General features: G+C 45.4%; 1 long non-coding RNA gene across 1 annotated transcript in view; it reads right to left on the reverse strand.

Moving 5' to 3' along the window:
- LOC123728984 (uncharacterized) overlaps positions 1 to 10,000 on the reverse strand; it is a 13,961-nt gene that overhangs the window by 2,103 nt on the left and 1,858 nt on the right. The window contains exon 2 of the long non-coding RNA XR_006760674.1: positions 7,775 to 7,777. This is a non-coding gene — a long non-coding RNA (uncharacterized lncRNA). The remainder of the gene's footprint in view (positions 1 to 7,774; positions 7,778 to 10,000) is intronic.

Raw genomic sequence — 10,000 nt, forward strand, 5'->3', positions numbered from 1 at the left:
GTAGTTTTGTTCAAAAAAGCTCATCATTTATGTCCAAAAATCTCCGTCTTGTTAGCACATGATCTAAGCCAGCCGGACTTTCGTCATGAACGAGGGGGAAAAAATATATTTACGTTCGTTCAAACATGTCAAACGTTGTATAGCATAAATCATTAGGGCCTTTTTAACCAGAACATGAATAGTATTCAAGGTGGACGAATGCATACTCTTTTATAACGTATTGGAACGAGGGTACCCAACATGAACTCGCGCGCCAGGTGTCTAATGGGACATCATCGTTCCATGGCTCTTGTTCGGTCAGATCTCCCTCCAGAAGACTCAAAACACTTTGTAAAGGCTGGTGACATCTAGTGGAAGCAATAGGAAGTGCCAAAATATTCCTCAGCCCCTGTGTTTTTCAATGGGATAGGTTTAAAGGTAATACAACACATCAGGTATCCACTTCCTGTCAGAAAATGTCTCAGGGTTTTGCCTGCCAAATGAGTTCTGTTATACTCACAGACACCATTCAAACAGTTTTAGAAACTTTAGAGTGTTTTCTATCCATATATAATAAGTATATGCATATTCTAGTTACTGGGTAGGATTAGTAACCAGATTAAATCGGGTACATTTTTTTTATCCAGACGTGCAAATGCTGCCCCCTAGCCCTAACAGGTTAACCTATCTTGGGTAGGGGGCAGTATTTTCACCTCCGGATGAGAAGCGTGCCCAAAGTAAACTACCTGTTACTGCCTGTTAGTAGTATTGGATAGAAAACACTCTAAAGTTTCCAAAACTGTTAAAATAATGTCTGTGAGTAAAACAGAACTGATATGGCAGGCAAAAACCTGAGAAGAATCCATCCAGGAAGTGGAATTATTTTCTAGTGGCTCTTTTTCAACTCAATACCTATAGAGAATCCAATGGGTTAGGAATCAGATTGCAGTTCCTATGGCTTCCACTAGATGTCAACAGTCTTTAGACATGGTTTCAGGCTTTTATTTTGAAAAACAACGTGTAAAAAGCCATTTTGGTCAGAGGACAGAGGAAGTTTGCAGACCTGATTTGGCGCGCTCCCGTGAGTGCGCCGTTTGTTATTTTTCCTTTCTATTGAAAACGGTATTGTCCGGTTGAAATAGTATTGATTATAAAGACAATAAACAACCTGAGGATTAATTATGAACATCGTTTGACAAGTTTCAACGAACTTTACCGGTACTTTTAGTATGTATTCGTCTGCCTGTTGTGACCGCCTTGGAGCCATTGGTTTACTGAACAAAATGCGACAACAAAACTGAGTTTTTGGGATATAAAGTCAGACGCATAAGCACAGGAGAGGCGAAGGGCAATCGGGAATGACCCAGCCGACACTCGGTGATATCTCAAACTTGAACGAACCCCGGTCTAGCCATCCGAGAAAACGTCACTGCCTAAGCAACTCTCAGACCACAAGCCGGGGCTCCCCTGGATGGCGGGATGCAGTTGGGGACCCAGGCATTGTGTCACCTCAGTGGGTGAGTGAATTAAGGACCTCTTCCAGGCCATTGGATAACGAAGGAAAGGAGGTTGTGTTGCCACCACAGCCAGCTCGGTCTGAACCATCTCCTGCTACAAACCCTCCCCCAGCCACGACCCCGACCATCGACACCATAATCATCATAATCCCAGTACATGAACTGAGCTGCGGGCTAAGTGGTGAAATACTTAAGGGGAAACATTTAAATGTATTGGAATGACCTAGTCATTGGTATTGGAGACTGAGGTGGGATGACCCGGTTCACTGGCAGCCCCCAGTCCCATTCGGATGTGACCAACGCACCTGCCCACAGGTGGCCGTGCCTAGCGGGTAAGGGAGAATGGAGCCGGTCGGGCGCAACCCAGGCAACCTGGACATGTAGGGGATCGAGAGCCGTAGCCATCACTTGTTTACTACCTTCGGCCTGCACCACCGTCAGAGTTCCACTTTGCTCTGCTGACCGTCAAAGTGATCTCCCAACCATTGTTGGGGTTTTCGTTGTCAGGAGTATCGAGGAATATCAAACCCACTTGGCCTGATGTGGCCCCGGGTGATTTAGCCACCATCATCACTTGAGGTCTCTTCCTCGAGCCGGGCCACGTGGAAAAATTCTCTCAGCAAGTCTATAGAGTAGCGCAGCACTCTCTGGCTTACCAGCTTTGCGAAGGCCGTCCTTCGGCAATCCAATACTTCCATGGCCCGCAGCACTTGGTTGTTACGAGTGGGCCACTTTCCCCTGGCCCCTACTGGGAAACCAAAAAGGTTACCTTGTTGACTCCAGGTAGCTTTTTTAGGATAGCCGGAGCAGTGGGGAGATAGATCTCAAAAGATTGCGCACTAGCCACCTTGAGGGTGTCGAAGGCGACTTCGTATCGCACAGTAACATTGACCACCAAAGCTATGTTTTTTTTCACGAATATCAAGTCTGGTTTCCTCAGTTTACCATCCTGTGAAAATATACGCATCTCTTTGATAACGTTCCATCCGTTGCTTTCGGCTTCTGTTACTAATAGGTCACACACCCTGTTGTGCCTATTTATGCGGGCTCTTTGGATCGTCGGGCATTGACCGAGGATGTGTGAGCAGGATTCGTATGGGGCTGGACAGCGCCTGCACGAGGAATCCATCTCCGGCCTTCCTCTTGCTAACATTTCCCAGGTGGGATAAACGTTTGCCCTCAACTTAAGCCCATCGATGTACTGGCCTTGCTTTAATCCCACTGAGGAGGGATTAGCCAGCCAAGTATTGCTGGTTTTGTCATTGCCAAAGGCCTGCGTCCCTATACCTTGGGTTGCCAGGCTGATCCATTTCCGCATTTCCTCCTGCCTCCAATCACATGGGATTGGGCACCGCGGCATCACTAAGCCAGTTAAGTTGTCTTCGAGGGAGGGCCTCCCTGTGTCATTCCCACCGGCTCTCAGCCATGTTCCCTCAAAGTCCGATTCTTCAACTGTGCTGCGAGTTATCCTGGATCAAGGGATCCAGGGCCAGATTGAACAGCAGCGGTGACATTGGGTCACCTTGCTTAACACCGACCGACATGTCAATCATCGAGGATTTCATTCCGTCTATGATGATCCTCATTGTGCTTTTCTCATAGGTGCTCCCAATTAACGCCATGATGTGCTGGTCGAGGCCCCTTTGCTCTAGAACACGCTGGAGGTGCTCATGTGATACCGAGTCGAAAGCCTTCGCAAAGTCCACAAATACCACTGCTAGTGGTGTTTGTTGTTTTTTACTCTGCTTGATGAGCCCCTGGAGGATCATCAAATTTTCTGAACACCCTGGGGCGGATATGAAACCCCTCTGTCTTGGATTTATCAGGCAGGCACATGCTAGCCTGGCTGTAATAATCCTTGAGAAGAGCCTTGCCACTACAGAGCTGATGGTAATGGGCCGCCATCCTCTGATCTGCCGCTGCACTCCTGGATCAGACGTTTTTGGTATTAGGGTAGTGCGGCACTCTTTGAAGGTCGACAGTAGGACCAACCACATCGAGAATAAGCTAGCCAACTTGATTCCTTTTGGGTCCCAACTTTACAGTCTTTCTCTAGTCACTCCATCTGGTCCCGCTGCTGTCCCTTTTTTCATTTCTTTGAGGTTTTCGTATACCTCCATTGCTGAGATCAGATGCTGGAATTCACCATTGTTGGCCCCTCCTTCTGCACGGAATTGACCCAGCGTGTTGAAAGGCTTCTTGACCTGCCATCGGTCGGCAAAGGCCAGAGTGAGTTCTGGCATGGGAATGGAGCACGAACCTTTCACCTCCTCGTCTAAGATTAGGGTCGCTAGTTTGGACTGGTCTTTGTCAAACAACATCTGTTGTAGACAGAAGGCCGCCCTCTTTACTTTCCATTTCTTGTTTCCGCTCATAGGCTTACTTTTTGCCATACCGCTCTTTCTGTGGTGTCCCGCAACTTTGCCCAACAGCTTCTGTATTTCCAGTGCCGAGGACTCAATCAATGCCCCCTTCTGATCCACACCCCTCAAAGATAATGTGATGGTCCCGATTTTGAGATCCCCTACCATCCTCCTGTAGGCCTCGGCCGCAGCTCTGAGTTTGTCGTGCACCCCGTGTATTGGGGGTGGCGGTTCACCTGGGTTGGACTGCCACCTGGGATCATTGTTCGCTGCAGGGCCTTCCACAGGACCATCGCTTAGGGTCGCTGCCTTTCTCAGGCATCCTCATTTATACCTAACCTGCTCTCGGGTCCTTCCCAGCAGGCCCCTTGCGACCATACTATGGATCGCTTTGTGGCCCTCAAATAGCTTATATCGGCGGTTCATCTCCTGTTTTTCCCCCATTCTGTCCAGCCCTTGTTGGTATTTTCCTTCCTGTTCCGCTTTTCTTTCATCGTTCTCACTTCCTCTGACTTCTGCTGGCAATAAAAGGCTACATGGACGTGTCACTTATGTTGGGAGAGGCCGACCCCAGAACCGAAGCTTTTTTTGCAGTGTTCGCAGCGAAGGCTGTCACAGCCGCAACCCTGGTCTCTGCCGCGCCGTTGCACTTAGAAAGGTGGCAGGAGATTGCATGACTACTGGGGCCAGAACGCCCACACGAGCCACATTTATATTGTACTTTCACCAGGCTATGATGGATTTGAAAGTGTCTGACAATGCCGTCCTTAACTCTTACATCTAGACGTTCCGCTAGTGGAACACCTGCTCCAATATCCAATGATAGGCATGGCGCGAATGACAAATTCCTCAAAAATACAAAAACTTCAATTTTTCAAACATATGACTATTTCACAGCATTTTAAAGATAAGACTCTCCTTTATCTAACCACACTGTCCGATTTCAAAAAGGCTTTACAGCGAAAGCAAAACATTAGATTATGTCAGCAGAGTACCAAGCCAGAAATAATCAGACACCCATTTTTCAAGCTAGCATATAATGTCAAAAAAACAAAACCACAGCTAAATGCAGCACTAACCTTTGATGATCTTCATCAGATGACAACCCTAGGACATTATGTTATACAATGCATGCATGTTTTGTTCAATCAAGTTCATATTTATATCAAAAACCAGCTTTTTACATTAGCATGTGACGTTCAGAACTAGCATACCCCCCGCAAACATCCGGTGAATTTACTAAATTACTCACGATAAACGTTCACAAAATACATAATTATTTTAAGAATTATAGATACAGAACTCCTCTATGCACTCGATATGTCCGATTTTAAAATAGCTTTTCGGTGAAAGCGCATTTTGCAATATTCTCAATAGATAGCCCAGCCATCACGGCTAGCCATTTAGACACCGACCAAGTTTAGCCCTGATCAAACTCCGATTTACTATTACAAAAGTTTCATTACCTTTGTTGTCTTCGTCAGAATGCACTCCCAGGACTGCTACTTCAATAACAAATGTTGGTTTGGTCCAAAATAATCCATCGTTATATCCGAATAGCGGCGTTTTGTTCGTGCGTTCCAGACACTATCCGAAATGGTAAAGAAGGGTCGCGCGCATGGCGCAATTCGTGACAATTTTTTTTTAAATATTCCATTACCGTACTTCGAAGCATGTCAACCGCTGTTTAAAATCCATTTTTATGCCATTTTTCTCGTAGAAAAGCGATAATATTCCGACCGGGAATCTCCTTTTAGGCAAACAGAGGAAAAAAATCACAAAGACGGGGGCGTTCAGGTCACGCGCCTAAGCCCAGAGTCCCTTGATCGGCCACTTGAGAAAGGCGATAATGTGTTTCAGCCTGGGGCTGGGATGACGACATTCAGGTTTTTCCCGGGCTCTGAGCGCCTATGGACGACGTAGGAAGTGTCACGTTAGAGCAGAGATCCTAAGTAAAAGATAGAGATGGCAAAGAAGTTCCAGACAGGCCACTTCCTGTAAAGGAATCTCTCAGGTTTTGACCTGCAATTTGAGTTCTGTTATACTCACAGACACCATTCAAACAGTTTTAGAAACTTTAGGATGTTTTCTATCCATATATAATACGTATATGCATATTCTAGTTACTGGGTAGGATTAGTAACCAGATTAAATCGGGTACGTTTTTTATCCAGCCGTGAAAATACTGCCCCCTAGCCATAAGAGGTAACCTTTTTTGGGATGGGGGCAGCATTCGGAATTTTGGATGAAAAGCGTGCCAAAAGTAAACTGCCTGCTACTCATGCCCAGAAGCTAGGATATGCATATAATGGTGGATTTGGATGGAAAACACTTCAATGTTTCCAAAACTGTTAAAATAATGTCTGTGAGTATAACAGAACTGATATGGCAGGCAAAAACCCGCGAAAACTCCATCCTGGAAGTCGGATTTTTTTGTTTGTAGTTTTCCATAGACTGCCTATACAGATTCCAATGACTTAGGACTCAAATTGCACTTCCTATGGTTTCCACTAGATTTCAGTCTTTGGAAATTGTTTCAGGCTTGTATTCTGAAAAATTAGGGAGTAAGACCAGTCAATGAGTGGACACTGCAGTGTCCCAGAGGTTTTTTCATGCGCACGACCGAAAGCACGCCTTTCTTGTTTTCCTTTTATATTGACGAAGCTTTTGTCCGGTTGAAATGTTATTGATTAATATGACTGAAAACAACCTGAGGATTGATTATAAACATTGTTTGACATGTTTCTATGAACTTTACTAACACTTTTTGGATTTTTCATCTTCTTTTTGTGACTGCCTTTGAGCCTGTAGATTACTGAACAAAACGGAGGTTTTGGATATAAAGAGGGACTTTATCGAACAAAATGAACATTTATTGAGTAAATGGGAGTCTTGTGAGTGCAACCATATGAAGATCAAAGGTAAGGGATTCATTTTATCGCTATTTCTGACTTTTGTGACTACCACTACTTGGCTGGTAACTGTTTGTAATGATTTGTCTGCTGGGCGCTGTCCTCAAATAATCGCATGGTTTGCTTTTGCCATAAAGCTTTTTGAAATCTGATACAGCGGCTGGATTAACAAGAAGTTAATCTTTAAGCCGATGTTTAACACTTATGTTTTATGAATTTGTAATCTGTTTTTGAATTTGGCACTCTGCAATTTCACTGGATGTTGATCAGGTGGGACGCTACCGTCCCACGTACCCTAGAGAAGTTAAGGGAATATTGAAAAATCTCTAGCAGGATAGTATGAGGAGGTAAGGGAGGGGCCCTCTAGTAGGGCCTCAGCAACCCCTCCTTGTATGACACCTGGTGGGGGTGAGTAGATCTATCTCTGACAGGTTAGTGCGAGGAGGTAGGGAGGGGGCCCTATAGTAGGACCCCTCCTGTCCCTTCTCGTATGACACCTGGTAGGGGCAGGTCGAACGGTCTCTGGCATGTTAGTGCAGGGAGGTAAGGGAGGTCGCACTCTAGTAGGGTGCCTCCAACCCCTCCTTGTAGGTCACCTGTTGTCAGGTGTCGATAACGATGCAAACAAGAGCAGCCAACCAGAGAATGGTGGCTCGAACGCGTCCCCAGCTCCGGCTGGGAGGGGGGGAACTAAGTTCTGGGAGACGGCTGATGGAGCTTCGGCAACAGCAGTCTGATCACAGAGCTTCTGTGGTGAAACGTTTAAACGCGCGTCTCCCACATACTTAGGTAACTCTAAACCGCGAAGGTTGATTCGAACGTAAACCTTAACGAGGCTCGTCAAGAGTGAGCATTAAAGGGAGACGGCCGGTGCTTAGCGGTTAGTACCAGGTCTCAGGTTCGCCTGAGTACGGGACTCTACACATTAAGGTGGGAGCCCCCTTCCACGCTTCTCAGAGCATGAAGTGGGATGGCATGTGACTAACCCCTTGCAAAAACATACCGTCTACGGATGGGTCCTAGGTTCTGAGGACCCAGGGGTAATAACTACCCCATGGTGAATAGAGCGGATAAAAATGCAGGCCGAAAGGGATGTACACTACATGCATATGCGCACATGGTAAAGTGCACAGGGGCGGAGTGGTAAGATGTATCACTCACACCGGCGAAACTCACACATAGTGTTACAGTTCCATACAATGCAGAGGGCACTACCAACCCGACGCACGGTCGAATAATCCCACTCTTTTGTCGCCCTCAGGTCTCTCTCCGTGACGGACGAAGTGAAACAGCAGGAACTGGATGCCCTTCCCAGCTGGAGGACCCTAGATAGTCAGCGTCAGCCCTTGGGGCTCGTTTCCAGGTAAGTAGTGCGTAGCACCTAGGTGATTCGTGCAACTGATGGCCAGTCGGTAAGCCAGAAACGAGTCCACCCCGACATGCGGATCAACCGGGGGTCAAATGGCTGACCATTCGAAAGAGCCGTAGCCCCGCTTCGCCGGTGCTCCTCATGGAAAAGTGAAGAAATTCAATGAACCACGGGTAAAGGGTTGGAGTGAGTATGACTCAATTAACCTGTTAGGGCTTGGGGGCAGTATTGACACGGCTGGATAAAAAACATACCCGATTTAATCTGGTTACCACTCCTACCCAGTAACTAGAATATGCATATACTTATTACATATGGATAGAAAACACCCTAAAGTTTCTAAAACTGTTTGAATGGTGTCTGTGAGTATAACAGAACTCAAATGGCAGGTCAAAACCTGAGAGATTCCTTTACAGGAAGTGGCCTGTCTGACCATTTCTTGAACTTCTTTTCCATCTCTATCTTTTACTAAGGATCTCTGCTCTAACGTGACACTTCCCACGTCTTCCATAGGCGCTCAGAGCCCGGGAAAAAACAGAATGTCGTCATTCCAGCCCCAGGCTGAAACACATTATCGCCTTCCTCAAGTGGCCGATCAAGGGACTCTGGGCTTATGCGCGAGACCCGACCGCCCCCGCCATTGTGATTTTTTCCTCTGTTTGCCGAAAAGGAGATTCCCTGTCGGAATATTATCGCTTTTCTACGAGAAAAATGGCGTAAAAATTGATTTTAAACAGCGGTTAACATGCTTCGAAGTACGGTAATGGAATATTTAGAATTTTATTGTCACGAATTGCGCCATGCGCGCGACACCTCTTTACCATTTCGGATAGTGTCTGGAATGCACGAACAAAACGCCGCTATTCGGATATAACGATGGATTATTTTGGACCAAACCAACATTTGTTATTGAAGTAGCAGACCTGGGAGTGCATTCTGACGAAGACAACAAAAGGTAATCAAACTTTTATAATAGTAAATATGATTATGGTGAGTGCTAAACTTGCCGGGTGTCTAAATAGCGAGCCCGTGATGCCTGGGCTATGTACTTAGAATATTGCAAAATGTGCTTTCACCAAAAAGCTATTTTAAAATCGGACATATCGAGTGCATAGAGGAGGTCTGTATCTATAATTCTTAAAATAATTGTTATGCTTTTTGTGAACATTTATCGTGAGTAATTTAGTAAAATGTTAGCGAATTCCCCGGAAATCAAGCCAAAATGCACTTTTTATACATAAAAAAGTCGGAACAAACAAACAGTTCAAAAGGTCAGATCAATGCTAGTTCTGAACGTCACATGCTAATGTAAAAAGCTGGTTTTTGATATAAATATGAACTTGATTGAACAAAACATGCATGTATTGTATAACATAATGTCCTAGGGTTGTCATCTGATGAAGATCATCAAAGGTGAGTGCTGCATTTAGTTGTCTTCTGACAATTAATCTGGATGGTTGTACAGTCTTCTCAAATAAAACTGTGAAGGACCTCGGCGTTACTCTGGACCCTGATCTCTCTTTTGAAGAACATATCAAGACTGTTTCAAGGACAGCTTTTTTCCATCTACGTAACATTGCAAAAATCAGAAATTTTCTGTCCAAAAATGACGCAGAAAAATTAATCCATGCTTTTGTTACTTCTAGGCTGGACTACTGCAATGCTCTACTTTCCGGCTACCCGGATAAAGCACTAAATAAACTTCAGTTAGTGCTAAATACGGCTGCTAGAATCCTGACTAGAACCAAAAAATTTGATCATATTACTCCAGTGTTAGCCTCCCTACACTGGCTTCCTGTTAAGGCAAGGGCTGATTTCAAGGTTTTACTGCTAACCTACAAAGCATTACATGGGCTTGCT

Source organism: Salmo salar, chromosome ssa19 (assembly GCF_905237065.1).
Source record: "Salmo salar chromosome ssa19, Ssal_v3.1, whole genome shotgun sequence".
NCBI lineage: Eukaryota > Metazoa > Chordata > Actinopteri > Salmoniformes > Salmonidae > Salmo > Salmo salar.